The sequence below is a fragment of the Apodemus sylvaticus genome, chromosome 20 (assembly GCF_947179515.1).
Source record: "Apodemus sylvaticus chromosome 20, mApoSyl1.1, whole genome shotgun sequence".
NCBI classification, from domain to species: Eukaryota; Metazoa; Chordata; class Mammalia; order Rodentia; family Muridae; genus Apodemus; species Apodemus sylvaticus.
The window spans coordinates 54,904,099-54,920,104 of NC_067491.1; the positions used below are offsets into that span (position 1 = coordinate 54,904,099).

Genomic DNA, 16,006 nt, shown 5'->3' on the forward strand with positions numbered 1-16,006 from the left:
CTTGCTGCACAATAAACCCCACGTGGAACTGTATTGGCCTGGTGTGGTCTGTCTGGACACAAGCCACACTTAAAGCACAACAGTACTAACCTTGCTTTTTGGCTTCTGCTTCTGTCTAACTGTTCTTGTTAACTGAAGAATGACAGCCCAGAACATGGCTTTTTGTTTAAAAGTTCACCCTGAGAAAGGCTCGGGGCTACAGTGAGATCTCAAACATCTAGTGTATTCGCTGGTTGGCTTATAAAGACTTTCTAATCTTAAACCCATGTCTAAGCAGTCTTTTCTGGTGAATACCCTACAGCATTCTGGAGATCCCACCAAGATCCCAGATACCAGACTGGGCACTCTCAAAGCCCCTTGGGGTAGGGAAAACTGTGGTGGTCAGGAGACTTCTAGGAAGTGCGCAACTTGAGATGTTCTAGGGTTCCACGATTCCCTTCGGTCATATGCTGCCTAATGCTTAAGAGGGGATGGACACCTCCAACCCAAAAGGAAACAAATTAGAAAGTCGTCTCCCCTCTGGACATGCGTCTGATTAAGGTGCCTTCTGTTCATCAGATGCAGCTGCTGATTATGCAGCTACTGATACAGTCAGTGTTGAAGGTCCATGTGAAATGTCAGTGTACCACTCTGTTCAGGTGTATGAATGTGTGGTGGTGGCCACCCTGTGTGTGTGTGTGTGTGTGTGTGTGTGTTTCTTTTTTCCTTCCATTTTTTGAGATGGGGTCTCTCTGTGTAGCTGTGACTGTCCTGGAACTTGTAAGTTATTTTTCTGCCTGAGAAATGAGCCATATTAGATCATATTAAATGCAGGTTTATTGGAAAACTGCTCTCTGAGGACTGAGGCCAGGGAGGTCACCATGGGAAGAGAGAGGGGGAAGAAAAAGAAAGAGAATGTGAAGAGAGACAAGATGAGAGAGAAAGGGGAGAAAGAAAGGGAAAGGGCAAAGGGCGGAGAGAGGGAGAGAACTGGGAGGAAAAAATGTTTGGATTATGTAGGGAAGAGTCTCTGGGGGAAGGGCAACCCAGCTTCTGGGTTGGACAGTTCAGGGTTGGGGGCAGGTATGCCAGGTAGGGACTGAGGGATGAAAAGAAAATCTGGAGGTCAGGTCTGCAGTGGTATGTAAAATATGCACCTTGTCCTGCAGTCTGAAACCAAGAACTCACTCTGTAGACCAGGCTGGTCTCAAACTCAGAGATCCACCTGCCTCTGCTTCCCAAGTGCTGGGATTAAAGGCGTGCGCCACCACTGCCAAGCTTCCCCTGGTTGTTTGTTCATGTGCCCCTGTGTGTGTGTGTGTGTGTTGTGGAACTTTTCATGGACACCCCCTTCCCCAGGTATAAATAAGACACAGAGACCTCTAATATAGTTTAAAGCTTGGGCCTTTTCCTGGGGCAGTCTCACAGCTACCATTTAAACTTAACCCAACTATTCTAGCCTATGATCCATCGTCTGATTAGTTCTATGCCTTTCTCTGCTCTGCTCTGTGCCTGGGTCCTTTCTGTGTCCCTTCCGAATTTTCCATGTAGGCTTTCGTCCCTTGCATCACTCCTTCTGCCTGGAAGTTCTGCCCTGGTACTTCCTGTCCCAGCCATTTCTCACAGCTCTTCATTACAACCAATCAGCAGTGAGACAACACCTGATACATCTCTTAGATTTCCTTTAGGCAGGTGAGGAAGGAGAAACATTTACAATATAGAAAACCCAGTGATGGACCATAAAAATAACAATACCAAAATCCTGCCACAATTAGTCATCTGCCCCCAATCCTGCAGAACTTAGCTCTTTGCCAGTACAGAATTAACAATTGAAAATACAGAGATACACTATAACGGAATGTAAAGGTCACCCCAACGTGTGTGTGTGTGTGTGTGTGTGTGTGTAGGAGCAATGGATGACAAACAGTCCCAGGAGGGGGATAACTAGTGGACTGTAAAAGAAAGATTAAACAATAATACTGAAAAAATTCTTTTTTCCAATTTGACTCTAAGGTATATGAACTTAAGTATTTAAAATAAGTACATAGCAGCCAAGGAGAGCAGAAATAGCAGTGTTCTAGAGGGTAACATGTAACACCCACCCCCCTTACCCCCCCCCCCCCCCCCCCCCCGTCTCCACAGCTGCCAGTTTGATAAAAGGCCATGCCTAATGGGCTCTGTACTGGAGAACAGATGAGGGAGCACTGCGCCATCAGAAAAATCTACTGCATAGATCTGCAAATACACCACATGCTGCTTCCAAAAGCAGACTTCTAGCAGGAGCTGTGGCCTCAATTCTGTCACTTCAGGTAATGACAAATGACCAAAGCATGCTTGGACTGGAAGACAAAGCACGCCTCATCCTCTGAGTCTTTGGAGGAGATCATCAGATCCAACGCTGGAGCTCGTGACAGGTGAGAGCAACCGCCACCCTCACCCACAGGACTGCCCCTGCGTGGATCACACAGTCGGCTGTGCTGATGTCACTTCTCCCTAAACACTCTCAATAGAAAGTTCTCGCATGCTTTAGCAAGGATGAGGAATTGAAGGCTCTCTCATCCTATTCTCACCCAGTCTTTCAGTGTGTAGTAATAGACTTACCTCAACTATTTAGCTGTCTTTTTAAAAAGATAATGTACTTGAAATTTTCAAAGTTAGTAGTACCAAAGGAGCCACAGAGCTTACCACTTGAATGGTTGATTTATAAAACTTACTTCCCAGATGTTTTTCAAACGAGACATTTTCCTCTGTGAACAATGCACACAAGGACCAAGCGCCTCTGAGTACTGAGGCCGAACGCTTCGGCATTAGCAAATGTAAATCATAGTTTACCTTAAACTGCATTTCCAAACAGCATATTGTTTAGTTCCTGGCAAGCTAAACTTCCAAAAGTATATAATTTTAAAATGATTTGTATAATTTAATCTTGATAGGCATTTAAGAAAAAAACTAAATATGACGGGCAACTAGAGTTTTGATGAAAGGACACAGTAATGAGGATGTATGCAGAGGAAAAATCCATCAGAAATGCTTGGAAACTCGGTAATTTCACCACAAAATAGAGGAAGTAGTTTAAAAAACAGATTTGATAACATCCAAACGAACAAAAGAGTGTCACCAGGCAATCTTCTTTATAATAATCAGCATAAATCCTCTTTGATTTCAAATTAGAAGGTGTGAAAATAAATTTTTTCCTTTTCTTTTTTTGTTGGATATTTTCTTTACATTTCAAATGTTATCCCCTTTCCCAGTTTCCTCTCCCTTCCCTGGAATCCCCTGTCCCATCTCCTCTCCCCCTGCTTCTATGACAGTTCTCCCCCACATACCCTCCCAACTCCCGCCTCCCCACCCTCGCATTTCCCTACACTGGGGCACTGAGCCTTCACAGGATCAAGGGCCTATCCTTCCACTGATGCCCAACAAGGCTATCCTCTGCTGCATAATACTCCAGTTTTCCAAAAGGAGATAAATTCTAGACTGACAGCCTTCCCCACACGACCTTCAGCTGCAGGTTGTGTGGCCTTGGTAAGGAATGCACAGTGCAGTTCTCTTACCTGAAGCGAGCTTCCTGTCAGAGGAAGAAATGAAAGGGTGATGTCTCACCTGCTCCTGAATACAGCTTAGCATGATAATCTGAGTCAAAATTTCTTAAATCTTAAGTTTAACCTGAATTTTGTGAAACAGAATATCAAATGATTAATGGAATTATGTGATAAATTGTACAACCCAAATATCTGGATGAAAACTGGCCCATAAACTTATTTTCAATTTTTGGCAGAAAATAGTTTCCTTTTAATAACTTTTAAAGGTTAGTAGTAATTTATATTAATTATAGCTGTTTATATACTAGACTAAACTGTGTTCTGCTTTAAGCATCAGTTTGGTGATTACTCAAAATTCTTCATACTGCTAGGGTTGATCCCCATGACTGAAGGAAAAATTTGTATATTTGGCCCAAGGGATATATGGACAATTGGCCAGTGGTAGCTTATAAAAGGAAGCTTGTTTCCGTTGGTTTTCCATTCACAGTACTGGTACTTTACAAAAATGTTTTTTTTTTTTTTTAAATTGTAAAGTCTCATTCTCCACAGTTAATGCAGGGTTGCTCACACTGGCTTTGTCTTTGCCAGGGTTTGAGCCGCTATCTCTCCAGGTCTGAGAATCCAGAAGGAGGAGGCTCTGGAAGTCTCTCCGTGGCTTTGTGGAAGAGCTGCTGGCGTTTGGGATTTGTACCTGTTGAACAGTCCAGCAGGATGGCTGTTGTCCAGGGTCCTGGTTAACGAGCCAAGCAGGAAAGGAACAGTCACCACTTGGACTTGACAATATCGGCAGCAGCTGGTCCTTTTCATCACCAAACCTTGTGAAACCCAAGCGAGTCCGTTCTTTTCTGCTCCATGTCTAGATCCTGGGTTTCCGAATGCCTCTTCCATCGATTGTTTTTGCTGAGCTGCCAACAACGATAACCAACGAGAGAGGAGAAGCTGACAGAGAACGCAGCAGCAGCAGAGAATGCAAGCATAACATGGAACTTGGCTTGAGTCTGTGGCAGACAATTCGTCCAAACTCTGATAAAATACTGTAAATCTCTAGCAACAATCAAAAGGCAATACAACCGAGAGTAAGTCAGGAAAGGGAGGAAACTTTTATAATCTGCAAATCTAACACAATTGTTCACCCATGGGCAATGATGATCCATCTTCAAAATACATCTGTAATAGAGCAGTGATGGCAGGGGTCTGGTTTTATTCATTTAGCTTCTGTCATAATATCAGATTGTGCCGGGCACGGTCCTGGCTTAGATGGGAAGGTCTTTGGCTGCTCACCTTCGCCTTCTCCTCTTGGCTCCCCAGCAGTTCTTTCTCTGCGTAAGCGAGATGGGATTCTTTGGAAGGATTCCTAGGTAATGTAAAGATGGTTTTCCAGTCTGACCAGGCAAACACTGTAAAAAGTAGTTAAGGTATGAGGCGTACACAACGTGTTCACCAATGGTTCTCATGGGCGTTGTGCTCGGTTGGATACCGTCGACTTAGTAGGACAAGCCCAGCAGCAAGCCGATGAACATCACTGGGATCCCGTGGGGCAGCCGCCAGCACCGCTGCTGCCTCACTCCACCCGGCCCGAGGGTGCCATCTCCTGCCCGGCTCCGCCCCCGCCTCCGCCACCGCCGAGGGCTCTGGGCTCCTGGAGCACCGAGCGGGCCAGTCCGGAGGTGAGGGTGAGGGTGGGGGTGGGGGTTGGGGGGTAGGGGTGGCGCCTGGCTGTGCTGCGGGGAGCGGATGCCCAGATTCCCGAGGCTCTTTTTTCTTTTCTCTTCTTTTTAAAAATATATCTTTTAACTTTCAGGTCCTTTGTGTATACATTACAGCTTCTAGTGTTGTGTTCTGATGGGATTCCTGAGGTATGACTATGTGCGACTCTGTACCTATGTTTGTTTCTTGTGCCTTTTCTTGCCTCCTTTTCCTTTGTTTGTTTTGTCCTAGTCTGATGTTTTGTTTTTGTTTTGTCTTATTACACTTATCAGTATCCCTTAGATGCCTGATTGTTTTCTAAGGACAGAACAAAGGTGGATATAGATGGGAGCGAAGGTGGGGAAGAACTGGGAGGAGTAGATCCCATAATCAGGATCAGTATTAAAATATATTTTTTCCAACAAAAGAAGAAAGACGGGTTTTTGTGAATATATTTACTAGTTTTGTGAAATATATGTATATGCATATATACATATGTATATACATACATACACATATATTCATAAGGGTTTCATGCAGCATAGAATAGCTTTAAATTCTCTATGTAGCTAGGGCTGGCCTTTAACTCCTAATCCTCCTCTTCCCCTTCCTACCCAGCAGTGGCCGGCCTGGTGTTCACGTGTGACCCAGGCTCAAGGCAATACCCCCTCCCCCACTCAACTTCACATATGAGCAGAGTACAAGGGTAAGAAGTCCCCATACGCTGGGCTATAGACGCGGCTCAATGGCTATGAGCACTGGCTGCTCTCCCGGAGGACCTGGGTTAGATTATAGCTCGCACTCAGTAACTCACAAGCATGAATGACTCCAGCGCTAGGATATCCAGTTCCCTTTTCTGACCACCTCAGGCACGAGGCGTATAAGCACGGTGCACAGACAAACATGCAGGCAATACACCCTACACATAAAAATTTAAGATAAGTAAATAATTCAGAACTAAGTCCTACAATGTATTCCCCAATGTAAACACCCATTTAAAGAGTACACGGGCGGCCTGGAGAGATGGCTCAGAGGGTAACATCGCCTAATTTTTTGTTTGATCTCCAGGAGCCACGTGATAGGAAAGTACAGAGTATCCCAACTTGTCCTGTGACCTATGCTCACATAGCTTGGCGAGCACACACACACACACACACACACACACACACACTTGCATATAACACACACACATATAGAGAGAGAGTATATATATTCTCACTCTTGAGAGTATAAGGATGGATAGATTTTATATTTGCTCTCTACAGTCTTCATTCCCCATGTGAAGTTATCTAGAGTTGGTACTGTATGACACCTGATTGTTGCAAATCCAGAAGCTTCCTAAGTTGCACAAGAGCACCCTTCCCACCCACTAAGATGTTCTCCCATTTCTAAGGTACAAGGCCCCATTGAATCTTTTCTTAGTTACAAGCGCACATACACATGTAGGCACCTGGATGCCATAGTGCATCCGCAAAACTCAGAGGACAACTGGACAGTAGTCCTCTCCTTCTGCCGCGGGTCCCAAGGGTTGAATACTCAGGTCATCAGGCCTTACACAGAAGAACCGTCTCTCCGTTCCCACACACATCCTCTTAGTTGGCATCTGCACGCAGGACTGTGATGAGACCCCCGTTCTTAGTTGGTGGGGTTTCACTAAGCCCTCTACATCTCACTGAGAAAGCATTTTGTTTCTGAAACTACAGCAACAGTCAGTCATACTGAGGCAGACAACAGTCAGTCATACTGAGGCAGACAACAGTCAGTCATACTGAGGCAGACAGCACGGGGACAAAGCCAAAGTGCCTGGCAACGATGGCAAATTTAATATGTGAAAACTAAAAGACACCGAAAAGAAAGACCATTCACCACCACCGGGCAAGACTGGCTAAAACCTACTCGCTAGTCATTTTAATAGTAAGACGTTCCTTCGATGGAGAATTAGGATGCTAAGAGATGTGAGAAGCTTGAAATTGTAAGTAGGATTAGTTCGACACTCAGAAAAGACCTGTACATATGATGCCTCATTGGTAAAGGAGTTACTGCCAAGCCAGACAACCTGACTTCAGTGCCCGAGTCCCACTTTGTGGAAAGACAGCACTAATTCTTGAAAGTTGTCTTCAGACAACAAACTTGCACACGCTAAATTAAAAGTAATGATAATAGTAATTTAAAAACGCCTACAAGTCGTCGTTGTCACTTTTGCAAGCAAAGGCAGGCTGCAAAGTAACCTGCGGTGTATAATACTCAAAGACACACCCCTAGGTGGACATGCGACCAATAAAGTGGTGCGAAGAAGAAGTACACCTTACAAGAGGGTGCTCAGAAAAGCCCTCATTATGCAGATATGCAAACCAGTTAAGCTGCCCTTTCTCCATTGAAAGTGCATCTCCTAAGAAAACTACTTGCCTCTGCTGCCAGTGCTGTTTGGAGACCCAAGAACCTGAATTCCAGGAGCGAGCGGGGATATTAACTCTGATATCAAAAACTCAGTAACACTTCATAGAGGACCACGCCTGTCCCCTTGCACTTGAACCGCCCAAGCATTCCCAGTCTCTGCGGATTTGAGACCCCGCTGCAAAGAATTAGAAAATTCAGGGCAATTAAGTCGGCTCCAAGAAGAGAATGGAACCGGGCACACCAAGAACTACAGGCTTGAGACTGGATTCTCCGCACTCAACATTTCTGGGGGTCAGGGTCTCCCGATCCACCCTACTGGCTGCCAGAGCCTACAAGTCTCCACTACGGACGGACGGAAGCACACAGGAGCCCTCTCAGCAAAAGCGGCGCGGAACTGGCTGGGAGCTAGAATATTTCCCAGGCGAAGGGGGATGTCTTCTCTGTCTTCCCACGAAATCCTGACTCTCCTGAAATTCCGACCCTGATTTCCAAGATCCAAAAGACAGGAGGATGGATGCCCTACCTGTCTTGAATGTGGCGCTATTGCGTCAACTCTTTCCGGAGTTAAAGTTTTTTTTTCATCCTCGACACGGAACCAACGACAGTCCAAAGAACTTAGCTCACTCAAGTCTAACTTGGTGAAACAGTGACTCACGGAAACACGGGAACTTTATGGGCCTCCACATCACTGAAGGAAGAACCAAAGCAAAAGCACCTCTGCCTACAACCGTTAACTGTTAATTGTTTTGGAGAGAACCCTGACCCGACGGGTCCCACTCCCTAGCAGCTGTTAACTGCCCTGGGGGGAAGGGCGGGACCTTTGAGAATCTATTCACAGGCCCTCAGCTTCCACCCACCCCAAAGCTCAGATGGTGTCTTGAGCCTGTAGGAAAAAAGCGTTATCTCGCTGTATCCACTGCATTTTAAACTACGTTGACTTATGTTCTTTTTTGCCTGGTAAAACTAGAGAAATTTGTGAAACTGCTTCCAGGTTGAGACACGGACTAGGGTATCCTAAATCTGTTTTTCCTGGGCCATGGTCACGCAAAAAGTGACTCCAGAAGGAACTACCCCTTAAGATAGCTTAAGATGAAAGCTGTGATTTTTAACACTTGATAAGAGTGCTGGTTTGTCATGAATAAAGCTGTGGGCTTGTCCCCAAGCGTCACAGTAAGTAGGAATAACCATAAGGTGTAACCTCAGTAAGCAGGGTCAGAAGTTAAAGTCCTGACTGGGGTACACGGCTAAATAAAAACTGAGCATGAGCCTTTTCTATTGCATACATAAAGCAAAACTGAGCAGGAGTGCCTTGTATTTAGGACAAGGAACTCAAATCTTTTTTACCTTCCTCGTTTTTTTTAAGACTTATGCAAATGTTTTAACCCTCTACCAAGTAAAAATGTCCTTTACACAAAAGGCCCCTGCTGTGTTAGAGGAATCTGGCTGCCGGAGCAGTGCCCCTTTTCTGAAGCAAAAATCTCTGTTCCTCTTCCTCCCCCTTCCTCCTCCTCCTAGCTACCAATTGGCTGTGGGTTCCAGCCAAATGAATTAAGATTGTGAGGTCTAACCCCAACGAATGAGGAAAAGGCACAGTCATCACCTGAGCTAGAATAAGACCCAAATAAAATAAAATAAAATAAAATAAAATAAAATAAAATAAAATAAAATAAAATAAAATAAAATAAAATAAACAAAACCCTGTGCTGCGGTTGCTCTTTCGAATGCACTCTTTGATCAAGAGTGAACTCTGTCTTTTTCTGGGCACTTCGATTGGAGTGGAGCTCTCCTTGTTTCAGAACCTTAAGTTATTTCTAACAACAGTGAGTACTAGACTAGCCAAAGCTGTGGAGCGAAACCATGCCTCAACAAACAGAATAAGGACAAGCAGCTGAAATCTAGCTCAGAGACGATCAGTCCCTAGTGCAGGCTGAAGATTTGATTCCGAGAGCTCGCCTGCTGTTAATGAGAAAACGCTCCGTCTTTCAATATTGTGGTGGCTGCCCTCGATTGTTAGTTTGACAGTGAACCTCAGCTGAGGAATTGCCTTATGGGATTGGCCTATACACTTGTCTGCGAAGCATTTTCTTGATTGCTAATTGATTGTGGCCGTCCAGCCTTGTGCAAAGCACCATCCCTGTGTGGTCGGCCCTTGCTTACAGACGGCATCTAGCTGATAGGAAGAAGGCAACTAAGAAGCAGCATTCTTTCATAGTTTATTCCAGGTCCAATGTCCCCTTCCTAAATTCTGGGACTACAGGATTACAGGCCCGAGATAGCATTCTGTTTTTATGCTAATACTGGGGATGAAATGGAGCCATCACATTCTCTGAACAATTCTCCTCCTCCTCTTTTCTTCCTCCTTCTCTTCCTTCACCTTCTTTTCTGCTGAAAGGGCATAGGGAAAAAGGATTTCTTTCCATCCAGGTTTGTTTTGCGGGTCTGGGGCTGATAGAGCTGGATCTATGAAAGAACACGGAAGGACCAGGAAGTATCTCACAAGCCTGTGAGCATCAGGAAGAACTAGGATGAACTATGTCTCTGGTAGTGTGTCACAGGCCCCAGGCAACCAGAGCAGGGAATAGACAAAGCACACTCCTCCTATGCAAGTCGGTTAGCCACACAAGCCCAGTAGAAATCAAGTTACACGACGCAGCTGTTTTAAAAAGTTCTGCAGCTTGTGAGGCTTCTCATGCGAAAAGTAGCAGTCTGGAGCCGCGACCTTGGACCTAAGTGCCCAGCGGCAGGATGGCACATGTGGTTCAAGGCAATGCCAATGCCCCCTTTCATGGGTAATGAACCTTGGCACTCGCAGTTGGTGGCAGAGAGAAGTCTGGATGGACACCCACTTCTAACTGGCTCCGCTGCTCGCTAGACTCTGGATATTTTGTTTCCCTTTTCTTTCCTCTCAGCTTGAGCCCAGCCTGTTTGGCAACAGAGCGAAGGTGAAGAAATCCTGGGAGACCTGGAGACAGAGTTGCTTGTTTTTTCTGCCACTGGCAACGGAAGTTTGAGGACCAAGAACATAAATGAGAATTTTTCTATCTACTCCAGGTCCATGCTGTATCTTGAAGGAGAGCCTGGGAGAGGAGAAAAATGAAAAGAGCCTCGTTCCCCAGGAGACCAAGCAGGAAATCAAAGAGATTGTAGAACGGAGGCAAGACAGGAGGAATAAGGGCTGAGGTACTGTGGGATTCCTCAAAACAAATACAAACTTCTGTCTAGGGTTTGAGCCAGCTGGTTTTTGTTGATAGTGGCAGTTTTTGTTTTGTTTTGTGTTTTGTTTTTTGTTTATTTTGATTTATTTATTTAGAGTTCCTAGTGTGGGATTTTTACTGTTGTGGGGGTGGGGTGTGTGATAAGTTAGTATAGTGTTAGGTCTGCCCAATCTAGGCACATAGTTTATAACTGTAACAACTGGATCATGTGTTTTCATGTGGGCTTATTAGGGTTGGAAATTCCAGAAACATCTGTGTTAGGGTTTGTTGGTAAATCCTGATGGGATATGTTAGCCAAATAATACAATTTGATTGGTGGATTTTGGTGTGTGGTCTCAGGAGGAGGAAGCGGCCAAATAAGGAACTGGGTCTTCAGGGCTCGCTTTAGGAAGGTAATGTGGTGGGTTAGCAAGTGAGAGAGAAGGGAAAGGGCAGAACTTGTAGGTGCCAAGTTTGCCCTGCTTAACCCTCTTAGAGCGCCCTTCAGAAGAAGCCTCTGTTGGGCGCCTCGGATGCTCGCCACAGGAGTTTTCATGAGCGGAAGCTGTTGTCTGAGGTCACATGCATTTTTTTTTAAAGTTTCACATGATAGTGACAAAGCAAATCAGACACAGGTGGGAAAAGAATAGAATAGAAGCCTTCTTCTTCTTCCTCCCTCTTTTTTTTTTTTTTTTTTTTTTTTTTTTTGGTTTTTTGGATGTGCTTTTTTCGAGACAGGGTTTCTCTGTGTAGCCCTGGCTGTCCTGGTCACTCCGTAGACCAGGCTGGCCTCGAACTCAGAAATCTGCCTGTCTCTGCCTCCCAAGTGCTGGGATTACAGGCGTGCGCCACCACCGCCCGGCAAAGGTGCAGCTTCTCCAGGGGGATTTCATTCACACCGTGTTTCACACACACAGTGTTTTGTGGAGACGATAGAAACAAAACAAAACAAAACGAACAAAACAAACAAAAAATGGCATCGGGAGTTCCAGAGAAGGGACTGTGAGCTAGAGATGGCTCGGTGAGCAAGAGTGACTTCCCTGAGGCCTGACCAACTGACTCTTGCAAGGTGTTTTCCAATCCACAGGTGCTCCACGGCCTGTGTGTTTTCACAAATACGCCTACCAAAAAAAAATACTTAATTGTTAAAATGGAATAAAAAATTAACTCTGAAGTTCACTATGCCCTCCTGTCCCTTCCTCTCCATTACTTCAACATTTTATTCGCCGCAGAAATTACCGAATTCCTAGACTCTTTTCCAGGGGGAAACTATCTACGTGGCTTCTGTCTAAGCTGGACTAGCAGGGACTTTCCTCTTGTGTAGAATTTATATTCTTACTCCATCAACTCTAAATGCCAGAACCAAATTACTCAGGAAATGTTCACGAGGAAACAGGAATTACACTTTAAGGAAACAAAACCGCAAGTTCCCAAGTTTTAACCTGTTTCTCAAGATGGAGCTAAGCAGAGAAATACGACAAAATTACACGGAGCAACAGGACACATGGGAAGTGTATTAGGAGGGAAGGATAACGCGGCACAGAGGCTGCGTCTGCGTGGAGGAGGGGGAGGGGAAAACCGAGAGAAAGCGAGGCTTTTTATTGGGGTGGTGGCGCATGCGCAGGAGGACGGCAACAATAGGAATGCGCCACCTTTGGATAGCTAGTGATGACTTGTCCTGCTTGTCCAGGCTGACAGTGAGCTGCTTGAGGACCCCATTGTCACCAGGTCCCCTTGGGCTGGCCGTGGAGGTGCCTGATTGCCAACCCCTCACATATGAAGCCTAACAAATGACCCTAATTAATTAAACTAATTAAGCCCTTTGGAAAGAATTCTAGCCCTCCTCTCCTCCCTGGGCTTTTCACTGAAGTATTTGCTAGAACATCATTTTTACTTTTTCTGTCTTTTGACATCATTAACAGGCTGCACATCATTGGCCAGTCGCACATGACGTCTGACAGCGGAGATGGGGAAAGACGAGCTCCTCTCAGGCACCAAACAGGTGATCATCATACTTTTAAAGTTAAAATTAGAAATCACAGTTTGTTTGTTTGTTTGTTTGTTTGTTTGTTTTTGGGGGTGTACATAGACTGTAGTATGCATGTACAGGATCAGTTCACCATCAGCCACATAGCTGCCAGTTAGAGCGTGTCTTAAGCAAGAGGAGTTCTGAAGAGCTGCAGCTAGTGTTTGTCACCTCAGAGGCACTACGGCAGAGGATTACTTTGACGGAAATAGTCAACTTTTAAGTATGTTTATGAAAGGACTTCATAATGTGTATGTGCACAACTTCCTGTTTGTATATGCATATGCAAGCCAGTACTCTCACAGCGAGAAAGAAGAGATAATATTACATAATAGTATATAATATTCTATAATAATAGTATATAATATTCTATAATAATAGTATAAGTGGCCAGGCAGTGGTGGAGCATGCCTGTAATCCCAGCACTCTGGGAGGCAGAGGCAGGTGGATTTCTGAGTTCGAGGCCAGCCTGGTCTACAGAGTGAGTTTGAGGACAGCCAGGAATACACAGAGAAACCCTGTCTCGAGAAACAGTGGATTAGCATGAGCACGCAGCCTAGCTATGTACACCTCGTTCACAAGGTGGAGCGTCTATCTAATGTGCCCAGTATGTTGGGCTAGATCCCCAGCAGTCCGTGAAACCTGTCTGGTGGTGCACATTTACAATCCTAGCGCTCTGGAAATGGAAACAAAAAGATCAGAAGTTCACATTCATTCCTAGCTACCTATTAAAAACAGCTTATGAGACGTGAGACTCTTGTCTGAAGAAACTCGTGGGATTGGAGCGATGACTCTGAGGTAAGAGTACATGCTGCTCTTCCAGAGGACCTGGGTTTAGTTCCTTGAACCTACATAGCAGCTCACAAGCATCCATAACTCTAGTTCCAGGGGATCCCCTGACCTCTTCTGACCTCCAAGATCACAGCATACATATGGCACATAGACATACATGCAGGCAAAACATTTTAAAAACATAAAATTTAAAAACATAAAAATCTATTATTTTGAGGTACACATAATAAACAGGATTTGAAAATGAAGCACATTATTTATGCAGCAGAAAAAGAGACTATTTCACATAATGATGATTCACATTGTGAGTCACCGAGTGGTGCTGGGAACCGAACCTCCTCTGCCACAGCAGCCCTGGAGTTTTGCCTGCCTGTGTGTCTGTGTGAGGCTGTTGGAACAGGAGTTCCAGTTTTGAGGATCTGTAGGTGCGTAGGTGCTGGGAATCCAACCGGAGTCCCCTGGAAGCAGCCAGTGCTCATGAAGGCTGAGTCATTTCTCCGGCCCTCCAGCAAGTGCTTTTTAACAGTCGCTTTGCACTCTTAGCTTTCAGGCAAGATCGGGCCCTCCCCTCATCAGCATTTTATTTGAACAGCAAACTGCAGCAGGAGAATAAAGTAGAAAGCAAGGTCCGGAAATCATCACCAAGACTCCAGAAGAAGCACATGGAAAAAACTGTCAGTGAAGAGCAGATGTACACTGGAAAGGAACCTATGGTGCATGACACCCACCCTGAGGGGACTGCATTTGTTTTTGTTTTGTCATTTTTGTTTGTTTTCTTTCACTTATTCACTTTACATCTGGCTGACTGGCCTCCTCCACGTCACCCCTCCCACAATTCTCCCCCCATTCCCTTTCTCCTTCTCCTCTGAGCGGGTAAGTGTTACCCCCTATCTTCTCTGCAAGGCTAGGTGCTTCTCCTCCCACTGAGGCCAGAAAAGGCAGCCCGGTTAGGGGAACAGGACCCACAGGCAGGCAGCAGACTCAGGGACAGCCCCTAATCCGGTTGTTGAAGAATGCTCACGAAGACCAAGCTGCACCTCTGCTCCATAACGTGCTGGGGGTGGGGTTGGCCCAGGCTCAGCCCACACACATTCTTTGGTTTGTGGTTCAGACTTGGAGAACCCCAAGGGTCCAAGTCAGTTAGTTGATGCTGTTGGTCTTCCTGTGGAGTTCATAACCCCTTCGGTCCACAATTCTTCCTCCTATTCTTCCATAAGAGTCCCCAAGCTCTCTTCACTGTTTGGCTGTGGGTATCTGTATCTGTCCGAGCGAGCTGTTGTGTGAAGCCTCTCAGAGGACGAGTTGCTCTTGTCTGCAAGCATAACAAACTGTCGTTAATAGTGTCGGGCATTGCTGCCTGCCCGTGTCACGGGTCTCAGGTTGGGCTGGTTATTGCTTGGCCATTCATCCCCTCAGTCTTTGCTCCGTTCTCTGTGCTAGAATTTCTTGTAGACAGGATTAATTTTGGGTTGAGAGCTTTGTGGGTGGATGTCTCTTTAGGTGACGCACGCACATGCATGCATTTGCAGACACACACACACACACACACACACACACACACACGAGGGTGGGAGAGAACACATTCACGTAAAAATCCTTTAAAATGTAGTATGTCTCAGGGAAAAAAACAGTCCACCACACTCTGCCTAGGTGGGATCAACAAAGGGCTGGGTTTGGGGAGCAGAACATGTCCTTCAACTCAGAGAAACCCTTCTTTTGGAGAGCGTTTGAGAAAAGACTACTTCTGAATGTATTCTCCTCAAAAAGCAAAGCCCCCGAGTGTAGTCTCCCTCCTTCTCTTCCATACCCACCACACACAGAAGCCTAGAACTCACCAGACGTTTTTAAGCCATGTGTGCATGAGTAGGAAGACACTTGTGGCTTCTAGGGTCAGGGTCCCTACATCGCTACATCCCCATTTTCAAGTTGCACTCCCGTCTTTAGTAGCTTTGAATGAGACAAGATGAGGGGTTGGAACCATTAGGCAAAACTCAGGAGCTTTTGCCTTTGTTTGGACCCTGATGAGTTAGTTGTCTGCAGTTGTGCCTAGGCAGGGAGCAGAGGGCTGAGGTGCTTCCCCAGCTGTCCTTCCCACTGCTCCAGAGCAGGGGTGTGTTAGAGCCCAGTGTGGCCTAACTGAGAAAGATATAGAAAGGCAGCAGCAATGGCTTTCAGGGGGAGGAGCCTCACTGAGGCGGCCATTTGAACCTTTCAGAGAAATTCTTGCCCCGCCCCCCTGCCCCCCGCCCCCCCCCCCCTGTGTTGTAGATAGTCAGAGTGTCTTCTTCTGAACCCAGAGTCTGTAGTTGTCTCAGGAAATCACTCCTTGTGAGTGATGCATGAGCTATTTGAATGGCAAGTACACCAAGCTGTCTGGACCCTGGTAGCTG

The 16,006-nt window shown here is 45.7% G+C and overlaps 1 pseudogene; it reads right to left on the bottom strand.

Moving 5' to 3' along the window:
* Positions 1-4,002: 4,002 nt before the first annotated feature.
* On the bottom strand, positions 4,003-12,747 carry LOC127670563 (palmitoyltransferase ZDHHC2-like; annotated as a pseudogene).
* Between the last annotated feature and the right edge of the window lie 3,259 nt (positions 12,748-16,006).